Below are 16179 nucleotides of genomic sequence, written 5' to 3'. Positions count from 1 at the left end.
TTTATAATGTTTCTAATCTGTTTCTGATTCTATTTTCTCTACTAGTTTTAGTTTTCTATTTTCAAGATACTCTTTCAACTTTGTTGTTTCTTACCAAGTTCTTCAAAGTTTTGTTCTAAGTATCTTAGGAATAAAAGATAAACAACATACCCCGCGCCAGCACCAGTGTCGCGTTGAGACGGGTTCGGCTACAAAAATGAAGAGTCCGCACAACATAGATGAATATTAAGTGCTTCAGCTGGATCAAACTAGACAATGCTTGCGTTACTCTAGACAATCTGAATAGGCAAGGATAGCAATTGGTCAACATATGATATTTTGCAGGACAACTCAGGAGACAGTTAACAACCTGTTTCTTCACTAACCATGAGCATATGATCAATGGAACTTGTTCCTATGTAAGTTGGAGATGCCACAAAGATTAAGAGAATGCCAAGATGTCTTGGAGTATACGCACAGTTGATAACGCTAGACAAAAAGATTTGTGGTAATAAGAGTTCTTGATAAACATCAATACACCCAAAAAATTTGTGAATATCATAAATACCAGAAAAAATACTGGTAAAGATTATGAAAACTTACCAATTCAAGAATAAAAAGATTGGTATCTACTTGAGTAAGGAGGGGGAGAAGTGTGAAAACATGGCGGAGAAAAGAAGTAAGAGGCATGGAAGGTTTTGTGAAATAAAGAGTGTATTTTAAACGAGTCTGAATAATATTAAGATTCTGTTACAGATCTAATTCATTCAGACCTAATAAGATTCATTAAGCGGTTTTAAACAAACAAAAACTACTACACTTATGGGTTGAATCTGAATGATTAAGATTCGGATCTTACAAACAAATGCACTTAATTGTCTGAATCTAAACAATTCAGATTAAGACCTCCATTAAGTGCAAACAAATGAGGCATGAGTGATGTTTGCCTCTAAACTGCTAGTTGTCGACTGATCTCCATAGAGAGGGAACTAACATTAGAGTTTTAGCAGCTGATATGTAGCCTACATCAATCTTTTCTCTCATATAAACTACTAATCCTCTATCTACAGATCTTATAGGTTAGATGCCTCAAAATCCAAATCTCTTTTTAAGAAAAGAAAAGACGGAATAACCAAAGCACCATTTGTATTAAATCTATACAGGTCAAAAAATGATGTTACAATTTTTATGGATAACGATGAGAGGTTTGTAAAAGCATCAAAAGAACCTACATTCTTGATTGCAGGAATCAAATTGAATCGCTATTTAAAAAAAATGAAAATTCAGTAGATCAAAACCAACCTTGACAAAGAGCTAAACGCTAATAACAAGAAAACACACATTTTATCATACTACACTAAATTACTAATAGTTAAAGAGCAGGAAATCAAGATATAAAAATTTAGAGAACCTTTAATTCATATTTGTATGGGCAAAAATCAAATAGCCAGAAAAAGGAGAAAAGAATTCCACAATGTGTACACCGAATTCCTTAAACACCCAAAACAACTTCTAGAATCAAGATCCAACATGGGTAAAGAATTAATCACAAAAACAACCTTACAGAATGTAAGAAGAAGATAAGACAGAGAGACATTTAGGACATACCTTTAGATTGTTTATTCACTTCAGTGTGCAAAAAAAATATTCGGTGGAAATTGCGGGATGTTAGTGTGCTTTGATGAGGAGTGACAATCGTATATGAAATCTTGGTCAAATGGAAATGGAAATGTCATCCACCTATAAATTGATTCTGCTTAACAATCTTTAACATTTTTTTATTTTTTACTATCCTACCTATTTTTTTGATAAATGACAAAAAAAAAAAAATCTAAGTGAGATTTTTTTTGAGTTAATACCTCTAAACTCCCTAAACTATTCACATTTTCCAGTTTAACAATTAAATTATGGGGTATTGTGGACAATTATTGTTAACCCCTGAACTATAGACCACGTGATATGGAGAGTAACAGTCAAAATGAGAATTTATGTGGACCTAGTACACTATGTGAGGTCCGTCATTTTCTCGTATTCGCCTCATTTAGTGCATTTCTATTACTTGAACGGCAAGTTATGCAAATTGATTACTTATTTTTCTTTCTATAAATATCAAAGTTAAAATTGGCTCGTAAATTCCATCCAATATATAATTATATTTAATATTTCTCTGTTTTCAGAGAGGATTTTAGTAACGATCGATGCCCTCTTCTTTGAAGACTTAAGAGATGTAGACTTGACTTTCATATTCCTTCAACTAACCACTCTCGTAAAATTCTCAGATTATACAATATGTAATCCTTTTAAGTGTCTAATCAGTAAAGTGACCAACTAAACATTTGATAATGCTCGCAAGTCTATGAATTAAAGGAAAATGAGACTCTTACTGTTATTTATTGTACACACTAAAGTAACATTGACAGATTATGTAGTACTTGTTATTTTAAAAAAAATTCATAGATTTTTTTATTTTTGAGGATGGTGTTTTACCTTTGCATGTTCAAGTCATTTACCTCGTCTTTCAGTTCCTGTAAAATGATATAAATGGAAATTAATCAGCTACATCTTTAAAATGAGATTAGAGGAAGTTGTGATAAAATTAATTCTAATGAACATGCATTCATAATCATGAAGAGATTTAGCCGTTTGAAATATGTCAATTGTTATTTTGAAAATTTTCAAATCATCTAATTTGATTTTACATCAAGATTTAAGTGATACAAATGAAATTTACACAAATCTAATGACATGTCTACAAGTATTTGTAACATTTATATTTATGAAAGGAAAAGAGCAAAAGAACAAGAAATCTCCCGAATGGTATCCAAGAGTTCTTATGAGCATTAAAATTTGATAATGAAAATATATAATTCTTGTGTGAGAAATATGATTTCTTCTTTTCAAATAAAAACAAGATAAATGAGTTATATGAGAGTTATTAAAGACATACTATGAACGAAAAAGGGTTTAAAATGTCGTAATGTATTGTAAAGGAGAAAAAGGCTCACAACAGTCCACTATTATTTAGACTTAAGACTCAAAATGATACTATTTCTTTCACATGGTGCACTATCAGTCATAACCCTTTACTATGGTGAATTTTTTTATAGAGACTAAACTTCATATGCTTCTCACGTATTTCTGATATGAATATCTAACCTCCATTCTTCTCTTCCCTCTTAACTCAGACCACTGCAGGCAAACATATACATATAGAACTAAATATATGTGGTAGTTTTATTCGTAACTTCTTCTTTGTTTGCTTCCATATGACCTGCTCGTGATGGGATTTTCAACCGGATCAATTTTAGTGAATTTCTCGAAAGTCTACCCGTGTATGAAGAAAAAATTGTTTAAATTGCCTAGAGTTTCTTTTACAGTATTATTTTTCGACGGTCCTTTGACATTTAGATGGTTAACAGGGTCTTCCTAGTCTTCCATTACAACTATATTAATTTTTCACCTACAATTACTTCAAGTTAAATATGTTTCTTATTGAATGACGAGAAGTTCATTATACCAGCAAGGCTTGCTAGCTATTGTTAAATGGGTTGAGATTCAATTGATTAGAAGTCAAAAGTTATAGATTGAGTTGGCTTAGATAAATTTTCCACACATGGATATATAGTATGACTAATTTAGCATAAAACTAAATACTCTGCCATCAGTAACTCTCTTTTTTTCCTTTACCAAAAGTTTCACAACTTTCCACAACGAAAATCTAAAAATTCGAATTCAAAGCTTCACATAGAAAGTACGATGAAATTAAACCTGCCCAGAAGACATAAAACACTATGAAAATTACCTTCTCTGAGAAATATGATAGATCTGACTCTTGATTTCCATCTTCTTTGAATCATACTACCTAGTCAAAATAGACCACTCTTTTTGAAAGGACCACAAGATTCAAAAGTTTTCTTTAGTTTCTTAAACTCCGTGCCTAGTCAAAATAAACCACTCTTTCTGAAACGGAGGGAGTAATAGTAAAAGAGAAAAAAGTAAGAAAAAAAATGTAAAGCTATTTTGTTTAGCTATATTGTGATTTAATTTTTGTATCTATTGAAAAAAATTGAGGCATCTATAATACACTTTATAAAAAAATAAGTAAAAAATAAATTTGACTATTAAACTAATAAATTCAAATTAGTCGTTAAAAAGTAAAAAGAAAAAATACTCTAATAATTTGAGCAAATATTAAACAGTTACAACAATAATATATTTTCTGATTAATAATATATTTTTTTCATTTACTTAGTAATTTAATAATTACTAATTTAATATACTTTGGATCGTGACATTATAATTCCTGATGCTCTTTCTTTGGCCTAAGTTAAATTAATCACAAACTCAATTGTCAAATGCCTTGCATCGTCCCTCTTCTAAACTATCTACCGCAGTTATCTAGAGCAATGAATGCACCCAATACATCCACTATTTGTAGTTAAGGTAATTATCGACTCTTTTTATTTTTCTCTAATTAAAAGTTCACTATATTCAGCACACATGTTTTAAAAATGATTGAATATTAAGTCAGATATAATATTTCATATAACCTCGATATAAAAGTTTTATTTTTTAAAGACACCTGATGTTGCTTATAGCGTATCAAAAGCACATGTTAAAATAGATAAGTCCTGATATTGAATTTCATGAGATAGAATCTAAGATGAAGGGTGCAGATTTTTATAGTGTTGTTAACGTAGCATTTTTATCTTGATATTTTGTCGTAACTTTCGGATTATTTTGCTATAAAGTTATAAAATTCATAATATAGATGTAAATGTAATCTGAGTTGGACTTTTATTTAAGCACAATATACATATCAACTTCTAGGATTTAATTAAGGAATTTGATAGACGTAATCTCTATAAAGTGTAAACTTTTGTTGTATGAATATATATATATATATATATATATATATCAACTCTATTTTCTCCAATTTATCTTTCTCTCTTTCAACGTTTGTTTTCTCTTTCTCTCCTTCAATATAACACTAGCGTTCACTTTCTATCCTGAATATTAATGTCCCTTTTATATTTTAGATCTCATTTGGATCACTGATAGAATATGTGCGTCCACTATCAGTCAATGGACCAGGTCCCTTGACTCAGCAAGAACAATAATAAAGAATAGACAATGAACAAAAAACACACAAGCAGTTTAAGTAGAAACCTCCTTGCTCAACGGAATAAAACCACGACCTGTCACACAAGATTTTCAACTGTTTTCACTAATCTCTTCAAGTAAAAGTGAAACACGGATACAACACCAAATGAGATTAAGCTATTAATATCAAAGCTAAGTAATAACTCTATTACTTACTGAGCCTAAGCATTATCACACTGCCCACTAAGTTATCAACCCTAGATAACTTAGACTTCAACTAAGCAGATACCACACTGCCCACTAAATCAGTTAGCTCTAACCGATTTAGACTTTTACAAACGGAACAAAGATCTGAATCCTTTATAGATTAGGAACAGATTTACAATGAAAGCATAGAAGATATAATCCTAAGACAACTAGAGAGCTTGCAGCTCTATCAGGTCTTGTTGCTCTTGAGGATGATTCTTCACCAAGATGATCTTTGCTTATATACTTGATAATTTTCAAGATGCAAAAACTAAGGTTGTGTCTATTGGACATAACCTTTATGAATAATAGACACAACCTTTAAGGCCATGCCATTGGCCGAGGTTTCTGCCACAGTTGGAGACTGTGCACGAACCAATTGTACTTTTTACAGCCTGGCATTTGTGTGTACATTAACACAAGGATCAGGTCCCTTTACAAGGTCTCATGGTTTGTCAAATCATCAAAACTGCAAATAACATTTTCCCCCTTTTTGATAATGACAAAATCCACACAAATGCCTTCATTTTCATTCCCCCTGTCAAACCTGCCAAATGCCTTCATTTTCATTCCCCCTGTAAACCTTGCCACTTGTTCATCCCCCCCCCCCCCCCCCCCCCCCCCCCCCCCGGCCCCCCCCCCCCCCCCCCCCTGTTTTGCCTTCCTCAACCCAAGTAACCAACATTATCCCCCCTTTTGGCATCATAAAAAAAAAGAAACGCAGTAAACCAGCATCATAAGTAAGTTTGCAAAGTAAGATCATAGCCGGGGGCAACACAGACATGGTGAGAAAATAGGATTAAACAAGGATTAATCACAACAAAATAGGAACCAATTTCATTGCACAAAGGATAGCATTCAATACATTAAAATTAAATTGATATTGAGAGCTGCGGACACTGTCCACACAAAAGAAAGACACATGAAGGGAAAGGGAAACACTATATAGATAGAGGTTGATTGGAGAGAGACTTGATAACAAAAGTAAGTCGAGCATTTGGTTCATCATTATCTTTGATATGTTTCTCTTATATAGAAGCATTCTGAACTAGAAGGGCATCATTTTGTAACCTTAACTCTTTAACTGCCTCAGTACCAGGTCCCTCAGTCTGTGCTTTGAGCAGTTCAGCCTTTAATAAGGCAATCTCTGCATCTTTGTTACTCACAATCACAGTTATCTCCTCCAATTCGTGCTTCAGTGATTTTTTTCCATTACCAACTGAGACATCTTGCTCAGTGGTCCTACTCTCCCTTCAATGCACTCAGATACGACCAAAGAATTCAGAGAGAAGGACTGTTTGGCAGTTCCAATAGTACCTAGTCCCACTGGAATGTTTAGATGTTTAAACACTTTTGTGAGAATGTGCCCGTAACCCATGCCATGTTTGCCCTTGTGTTCAATTATGGTTTTATACATATGATCCAACGTTAGAGCTTGGAGATTAAGTGGTTCAAATTTGCTGAGTGATTCCATTACAAACAGGTCAGCTGCAGATGCCACTGTGCGTTTCTCAGGTCGAGGAAGAAGTACCTTATTCACGGCACATGTCAGGAATTTTGGAACATTCTTTCACACAATCTTTAGTGCACAACTTTCCCACCACAGATCTGGTCCCTTCTCTGGGTACCTCCAATATTTTCCCAACTGTTCTTCATCCATATGTAGACTTTCATTACCCCCCTAGGTGTTAAGGTTGCCATCCTCTGCAAACTCTACATTATAGTAGAACTCTCGAACTTGTTATTCATGTAGAACGGGAGATTTTTCATGAACAAGTGAGACCATGATTGAAGTTCCACAAGATCAGCCAATGAGCCCATCCCTGGCTTTGTAAGGATTTCAGTATCAAACACCCTCTCTTTTAGAACCTTCTGTAGGTGTAGATTATCAATAATCGCTTGCTTGTTCACTTCCTTGTCGTTCTTATTTCGTTTTGTACCTAGTCCCTGTTCAGAGTTTTGCTTGAGAACAGGAGAAGTTTCTCTCTTCCTCTTTGATGGTTCCCTTTTCTTTTGAGCATCATTTTCTTTTCCTTTTGTAGTGTCAGTTTTCTTGACTGTAGATGTTCTAGATTTCACCTTACCTTTATTCTTCGCTAGTTTCCCTTTGTAGCAACAGCCAAGGGGGTGTCTTCATCCACATACTTATTTTTAGAAACTTCGATGGTGACATCCACCACATCATCAGTAGGCAACTCCATTACCATATCACTAGACCTTCTTCTCCTTCTATTCTATACCGTAGTTATTTCACTTGACTTCATAGCATCACCCATGAGTTTTTGAGAGATTGCTCTAGTAAAGTGCCTCTTTTTTTAAGTTTCTTCTGTGACCTTTTCTTTTCCTTTTGTGGTGATATGGACTATTCTCCTTTGCAATGCGCACCTAAGAGGAACGTCGTCCTCGCCAGTGTCACTTGAATCAGTAGAAGGATGGAGACAAACCTCAGGTGTTTAGTCGAAAACTAGTTCGATATCTCCGAGCATTCCCTCTACAAAGCTACCTTCTTCTTCATTCGCAAAACTACCTCCTGCTTCATGTATCACCCCTTCTATCATCTGTGTCAGACTTTCGATAACTATGCTTTCACTGGCTGCCAGAATGTTTGACCCTGAAGACTTACTCAGTGGAAGATCTCCCTCGAAAATGGTCAGCTAAGATAGTTGAAAGGGGACCAAGTTGATACGAGGGTGCAGAGCTGTTGAGATCTATGGGTGCTTGGGGAGTAAGAGGACTTGTTTCAGTAGTGTTGACTGGAGAGATAGTCGACAATTTTGTTGGAAAGGGAACAGAGGATGATGTGTAGAAGGTAACTGGATCTATTTCATTTGGGGAGTCCAGTATTTTCTTCAAAGAAGAAGGTGACTGAGACATGTTAGAGAGAGGAGTAGAAATAGTACTGGAGAGAGAACGATTAGGGTTTTTGCAGAGGACTTTGTGAGAGAAGAGTTTGAAAATTGAAGAGATGAAATGGAGGGAAGAGGTATAAAAGGAAAATGAAATGATGTGTCAGGTCCCTGAGTAGACGCATCACTTGGACTTGAAGCAATGGGACAATGGTCAGAAAGTTGATGACTAACACGTGGAGATCTCAATGGTTCTCATTTAACAATTTAAGAAAAATATAGAGAGTGCTAACCTTTAGATAGGACCATGTCCCTATTTGTGGGAGAATTTTGATTCCTGAATGGTTCTGACCATTCTTTGCTCCTGTGATTTTCCATGAGTGTGTACCTGCAGCAGGTACATAGTTGATCTGACTTAAACAAAGCATTACAAGTAATGAGGATACCTGCCCTTCTGATCATATGTAACGACCCAAATCATTGTCATTTAGGAGAAATAACAAATTCGGGAAATTTTGGGCCACTGTCACGCCAGGGCGGGCCAGATGCCGCTAGGGTGGGTTAAGTTGATGCCAAAGCGGGATAGGCGAGGTAGAACATAAATTACATGAAATCCTATTTTCTCCATCTTCCTAAAATATCTAAATAAGTCGTAAAACACCATAGAAAACCTCAGAAAAGCTGCTCTAAACTTGGGAAGGAAGGAGAAGAAGATTTCTAGCGTGAGGATGGTGATATCTTGCAGATTCTTGGCCAAATTCACCGTAGCGATGCCCGAAAAACTAGAATCAAAGTCAAAAACTCAGTGCAACTACTTGGCGCCCAGGTAGGCTACGTTTTATGAATTGAGTAGTTATAAATCTGTGCTTACAGCATAATATGTGTAAATCAATGATAGGATTTATGTGTAGGCCTTCGTGCACCGAGTGAAATCCATGGATAACCCTCGAAATCCAAGTATGTGGGTTTATGCCTTGTGAAGAGAAGTTGATGATTCTTGTTAGGTCTTCTAGAATTGCCACCATGGATAGAATTGATTCAATAATAAGAATATGAAATCATGAATGGAACTAGAATTATGAATGTATGCTACATCCGATAAAATTGGAGTGATTGAATTTGGGACTTTATCATGAAACCCTAGAAAGAAGCCTTAGATGATGAACTAGGGCTGAGTATGGTCGAATTAATATTTACATGATATGGGTTGAGGAGTAGTTCATGGTGATAGTGGTGATTCTATGATTGTGTGATGCATGTCTGTTTTTGCTTCATTATGATACATGTATGTATATGAATGTTGCATTATTGATCACACTTGTTGTACATGAGATGGATGGACTATGATTGCCATGAATTCATGACTTAAAAGTGTGGTCATTAGATGGACTATGATATACTTGTGATTGTGATTGTGATGTGTTGAATGGATCGGTTGCCACGTTCCAGCATAACTAACTTGGATCGGTTGCCACGTTCCGGCATAACTAACTTGGATCGGTTTCCAAGTTCCAGCATAACTATGGATTGGTTGCAACGTTCTGGCATAAATACCACGTTCCGGTATGCTAACTGTTTGGGTTTTGGTTTCATGAGAGGACCAATGATTTTCCATAATTATGTAGCTTGGGGAATGTGAAATGAATTGTTGTTCTGCATATGATAAATTACATTGTATATGTCTCATACATATGCATGTTATTATAATGTTGTATTGTCTTATATTTGATTGTTCTTGGGTTAGTGAACTTGTTGGGTATAGTGGAAGGGTAAAGTATTCAAGGGGCGAGTAATGGATAGTAAGGGTTGTTCCTGTGTTGTAATGGCGAGAAGTAGAGATAGAGGGTGTGATGAAATATGCTTATGTGGATTTCACCTTGGGAAAAGAGATTGGGTCTAGTGGTGAGAAAGCTTAATATAATGTACTATGTGACCATAGTTGGGTAATGTGACGAGGAAGTAAAGGTAGGACGAGAGCAGTTAGTTGAAATACAGCGTGGTGGTTAATTGGGGATTATTTAATGAGTTAGAAGGTTAGGCCACGATCAAGTAACCGGTAGGTAAGTTGGTTGAGAAGGGGGTTAGTAGTCAGAGCACCAGTTTTGTAAATTGGAGGTATTTTAAGAGAGGATAATGGTGGAGAAACGATTGGTTTATTGCATAATTGTACTAGTTGTTTCCTTATATTATGCGGTGGGAGTCAGGTTGACCGATGATGCCTACTAGTACGTGTTGTTGTACTGATACTACTCTTGCTATGTCTTTTGACATAGTCTGGATGCAGGTTGGTGAGGTTTCATTAGGTCAAGACGAGGTACTTCTCCAACAACTTCTATTCTTCCTTCCTTATGGTGAGAGCTGTGTCTTTTATTTATCTTGTCCAGTTGTACTCGTAGTAGCTCTTGTACCTGTTTAGACTAGATCCATAGGAATTGTTAGTTACTGTACAAGTGTTAAATCAAAGGAGTGTCCAAAGTTATTGTTGATAAAACCATGTTATTTTATTTATCTCTATTTAGCTAAATTTTCTGCATGTTTTAACTATTTGGATATGAGGGTTCTCCTACTTAGGTGTTAGAGTGGGTGCCCGCACGGCCCGGTGGGTTGGGTCGTGACAAGTTGGTATCAGAGCCCAGGTTACCAGTCTCCCAGTTCAAGAGAAAAATGTGGACTAAACTCATGCGGATTGGTGTGTTGACGTCCACATCTAATCCTCAGGAAGCTAGGAAGCATTCTAGGAAATTGTTCCACTCATTCTCTCTTTTCGTGCGAAGTGTCGCTTGTTGTATGAGTTGCCAATTAGTATCTCCCGATTCCAATTGGTATCTCAATGAAGTGAACCAAACGTTGTGGTCACGACTGAAGGAACACAAGCAAGGTAAACTGGAACTGGAAAGGTTCCAATTGGTATCTGGCCTTAAGGGTTGTGTAATTGTATGGATGACCAGAAATGGGCATCCATGAAGCGAACTAACTAATAATTTGGACTTGACTGTGAGTTGTATCTTGGAAACTGTGAATGGATGATTCTTGCTGTTTAAATTAATTGCAGATATGAAGTTGTAATTGCTTGAATGTTATGAGGTGAATATGTGTGCTTGAACCTTGCTATGTGCTATGTGTTGGCCTAATTGAATGAAACAAATTGCGTGAAAGAGCTAGGCGCGTCTTGTGCTGGTGTAATGACTGTGTGAATATCTAGGTGTATCCTGGGGATGTGTGGGTTGTGGTGCTAAAATAATGTGGATAAATTTTGGTTCGTATATCATTGGACTCACTCGGAGTAGACAATGATATTTCCTAGTAGTAAAGCTAGAACCTTTGGGAAATTTTAGAAAAGCGAAAAATCCTACAAAATTTTTGGCCAGGTTCTGTTTTCGTTTAGACCGCTGGGGCGGGATTATTTCCCCAGGGCGGGACTGCCAGAGCGGGACAGGGTGAGGCAGAACCTCAACCCTGCTTCCCCTATTTTTCCTAACCATAATTTCAGACACCGAATGGTATCCGAATTCAGCCCTACCAATCTATCAGTGTTCAACAATAGAGTTAATAGATCATAACACCTTAAGATTTAATATAAGGTTGCATTAGGCAGCGATAACAAGCATCCTTGTGCTTACAAAAACTTAAGCGGGTCGAATAATAAAAACAAATCTAAACATTTACAAGCCAAAAGGGCGAAATAATAGTTAGATCAGAACCCTCAGACTAGGTGGTGTCCACATCGGAGTCAAGGTCCTCTTGGGGTATCACACCAGTCCAGGCTTCATTCAGCATTGGGAACTGCGTGTAGTCCTTCAAATCGAGTCGGGGAATCTCCTTGCCAGGGGCAACACAAGAAAAGATGGCATTAATAGTCTTCCACATCTGGGCCATCAGCCGATCCCTCTCCACACCTTTCCTCTTCTCCTGGCGTAGTTAGCGACAGAGCATCTCGACCTCTAAGGCAGTGTTGGGTGGAACCAGAGTGAAGTTGGCATAGGCGCTCCCCATCCTCTTCCGAACAGCCTCCAGATCCTCTTCGACCTGTGCAACTGATAGTGGGTCCTCGTTGTCTGAATCCACGGCTGCCTTACTGCTGCTACCCCTACCCGTCTTCCTCCTCTTTCTCCTAGAAGTAAAGGATTGTCAGACCAAAAGAGGGTGAAAGGGGGGATCCATAGGAAGTACCTCATCGACGTCAAAAAGTGGCACTCCCTCCCGCTTGCAGAACGCAGTAATGAGTTCCGGTAGAAAGAAAGCCTTCTTGTTAGCCTGGTAAAACATCTTCCACTCTGAAATGATTTGCGCCCCCACATTTATTTGAATGCCCTGTATAGCGTACGTCGCCACCAGAGCCAGAGGAAAGGTCACGTTTGTGCGGTTGCCCGACGGGCGGATCCTCCTAGTCACCAAGTGTAGCCACCTCTTAGTATCGGGTGACCAATCAGTGCTAGTACTACCCTCCGCAGTAGCCCAGTATATCTGATCCCGGTGTGCAGGCTCAACCAGAGTGTCTCTCAGCCACTCCAGATCCATCTCCCTTAGCTTGGCTTCGAATTTCGCATTTGAGACATCGGGAAAATCTAATATTTCATTGATGGCAGTGGCATTCAAGGGGATGTCGACTCCTCGGAAACGAATAACAGGGTAAGAGTCATCCCAGCGGACGGTAGGGAGGATGGCATAAAAATCCCTCACCCAAGTGGAATGTGCATTTGGGGGAGCCTCAGTCATCGGAGCCCATCCAAACTCCATCAAGCGGGCATGAAATGCAGGCGCCTTCTCCTATAGCTTGAGTAATAAAAAACCCCTCTCTCAATAGAACCCCGTGTTGCGGTTGTTGTGATACCTTTCCCGACTCGCGACATTAGGAAATCGGACGAAGGGTAAGTGTTCGTCATTCTGATCTGCCATTTAGAGAGCCTGCAATAAGTTGAACACAAGTTAGAACACGATGGGATAGTCGGATGAGGCTAAAATAAAAAGGAGAGAAAAGTCTGTGTTAAAGGCAGGCCACTGCGTGGCGTATCCCGCCACAACGGCCATAATCCCTCTTTGGAAGGGTATGAAGGCCGCCATAGCGGGATAAAGGTTGCCAGAGCAGCCTTCATCTGGGACGAACACAGGCGCGACAATGGCGCCTTTTCATCCCAAAACCCCTGTTTTCGATAGAATTTTAGCAGATCAAAGCTATTTAACTATGCTAGAACATGAATAAGTAAGTATTTCTGCAAAATAACGCTTAAATGGGGACTAAATTGGAGTTTTGCACCAAGAGACCCTTTACCTTCCCCCTTCCATTTTGTATCGATTTAACCATATGTTTACGAAATCCCTATGCCCAGGACGTTGCGGAAACGTTAGGGGCGTAAGGGAAGTGCCCATGCTACATTTATTATATCAATCAAGGAACCTAGTTCAATTTCAAAATAACTACCACAAAACCATTTCTAAGCAATTAAATAGCAACATGCAATTGTTGTTTAATGAAGTAATGGAGTAAAGAGCGTGAGAAACGAGAATTTACCTTGATTTTTGACGCTTGGAGGAGAGTAATTGAGAGGATTTTTGGAGAGTTTTAGGAGTTTAAGGGAGAAATGGGAAAAATGTTTCCATTTTCCCCCTTTACTGTCTCCCGATCTTCTGCCTTAGCGGGAGATCCTCGCCATAGCGGCACAGCCTCAGCGGGACGGCCACTACCCTTGCGGGTCAGACTATATAGTTTCAATCATTTCGTTTCTTGTGGGTTTGCCTCAATTTTCTCCTAGTCCTTGAGTATAGTACCTTTCTTGTATTAACTAGATAATCAGACACCATCCCTCGTGGTTCCGCAATAGCCCTATTCGTTAGTTTGAGAGTACTCCAGAAATAGCGGGTGTGATTATCCTGTGTTAATCTTTTGGGGATGAACGGGCGGTAAATTGGTATCTATTGTAACAACCTGAACCGTCGTTATTTAGGAGGAACAAAAAATTTAAGAAATTATAGGCCATTGTCCCGCCAGGGCGGACCAAATACCGCCAGGGTGGGCCGTATGCCACTAGGGTAGGGTAAGTTAATGCCAGAGCAGGATAGGTGAGGTAGAACATAAATTATGAGAAATCCTATTTTCTCCATCTTCCTAAAATACCTAAATAAGTCATAAAACACCCTAGAAACCTCAAAAAAGTTGCTATAAGCTTGGGAAGGAAGGAGAAGAAGATTTCTAGTGTGAGGATGGTGATATCTTGCAGATTCTTGGCCAAATTCACCGTCGCGAAACTCGAAAAACCAGAATCAAAGTCAAAAACTCTGTGCAACTACTTGGAGCCTAGATAGGCTAGGTTTTATGAATTAAGTAGTTATAAATCTGTGCTTACTGCGTAATATATGTAAATCAATGGTAGGATTTATGTGTAGACCTTCGTGCACCAAGTGAAATCCATGGATAACCCTCGAAATCCAAGTATGTGGGTTTATGCTCTGTGAAGAGAAGTTGATGATTCTTGTTAGGTCTTCTAGAATTGCCACCATGGATAGAGTTGATTCAATAATAAGAATATGAAATCATGAATGGAACTAGAATTATGAATGTATGCTACATTCGATAAAATTGGAGTGATTGAATTTGGGACTTTATGATGAATTATGATGAAACCTTAGAAAGAAGCCTTAGATGATGAACTAGGGCTGAGTATGGTCAAATTAATGTTTACATGATAAGGGTTGAGGAGTAGTTCATGGTGATGGTTGTGATTCTATAATTGTGTGATGCATGTCTATTTTTGCTTCATTATGATACATGTATGTATATGAATGTTGCATTAGTGATCACACTTGTTGTAAATGAGATGGATGGACTATGATTATGAATTTGTGACTTAAATATGTGGTCATTGAGAATATACTTGTGATTGTGATTGTGATGTGTTGAATGGATTGGTTGCCACGTTCTGGCATAACTAACTTGGATCGGTTGCCACGTTCCGGCATAACTAACTTGGATCGGTTTTCACGTTTCAGCATAACTATGGATCGGTTGCCATGTTCTGGCATAATTATTGGATCGGGTACCACATTCTGGTATGCAAACCGTTTGGGTTTGGGTTCCATGAGATGACCAATGATTTGCCATAATTGTGTATCTTGAGGAATGTGAAATGCGTTGTTGTTCTTCATGTGATAAATGATATTTTATATGTCCCATATATATACATGTGATTATATTGTTGTATTGGCTTATATTTGATTGTTCTTAGGTTAGTGAACTTGTTGGGTATAGTGGAAGAGTAAAGTGTTCAAGGGGCAAGTAATGGATAGTGCAAGGGTAGTTCGGGCGTTGTAATAGCGAGAAGTAGAGGTAAAGTGTGTGATGAAATATGCTTAGATGGATTTCACCTTGGGAAAGGAGATGGGGTCTAGTGGTGAGAGATCTTGATATAATGTACTATGTGACCATGGTTGGGTAATGTGACGAGGAAGTAAAGGTAGGACTTGAGCGGTTTGTTGAAATACAGTGTGGTGGTTAATTGGGGATTTGTTAATGTGTTAGACAGTTAGGCCATGATCAAGTAACCGGTACCTAAGTTGGTTGAGAAGGTGGTTAGTAGTTAGAGCACCAGTCTTGTAAATTGGTGGTATTTTAAGAGAGGGTAATGGTGGAGAAACGAGTGGTCTATTGCATAATTGTACTAGTTTTTTCCTTATATTATGTGGTGGGCGTTGGGTTGACCAATGATGCCTACTAGTACGTGTGGTTGTACTGATACTACTCTTGCTATATCTTTTGACATAGTCTGGATATAGGTTGGTGATATTTCATTAGGTCAGGACGAGGTAATTCTCCATCAGCTTCTATTCTTCCTTCCGCATGGTGGGAGCTGTGTCTTTTATTTATCTTGTCCAGTTATACTCCTAGTAGCTCTTGTACCTATTTAGACTAGATCCATGGGAATTGTTAGTTACTTTACAAGTGTTAAATCAAATGAGTGTCCAAAGTTATTATTTATAAAACCTTGTTATTTTATTTATCTCTATTTTCCTA

Source organism: Solanum tuberosum, unplaced genomic scaffold (genome assembly GCF_000226075.1).
Source record: "Solanum tuberosum cultivar DM 1-3 516 R44 unplaced genomic scaffold, SolTub_3.0 scf00257, whole genome shotgun sequence".
In the NCBI taxonomy this organism is placed as follows: Eukaryota; Viridiplantae; Streptophyta; class Magnoliopsida; order Solanales; family Solanaceae; genus Solanum; species Solanum tuberosum.
Note: the sequence above shows the minus strand (reverse complement) of the source record.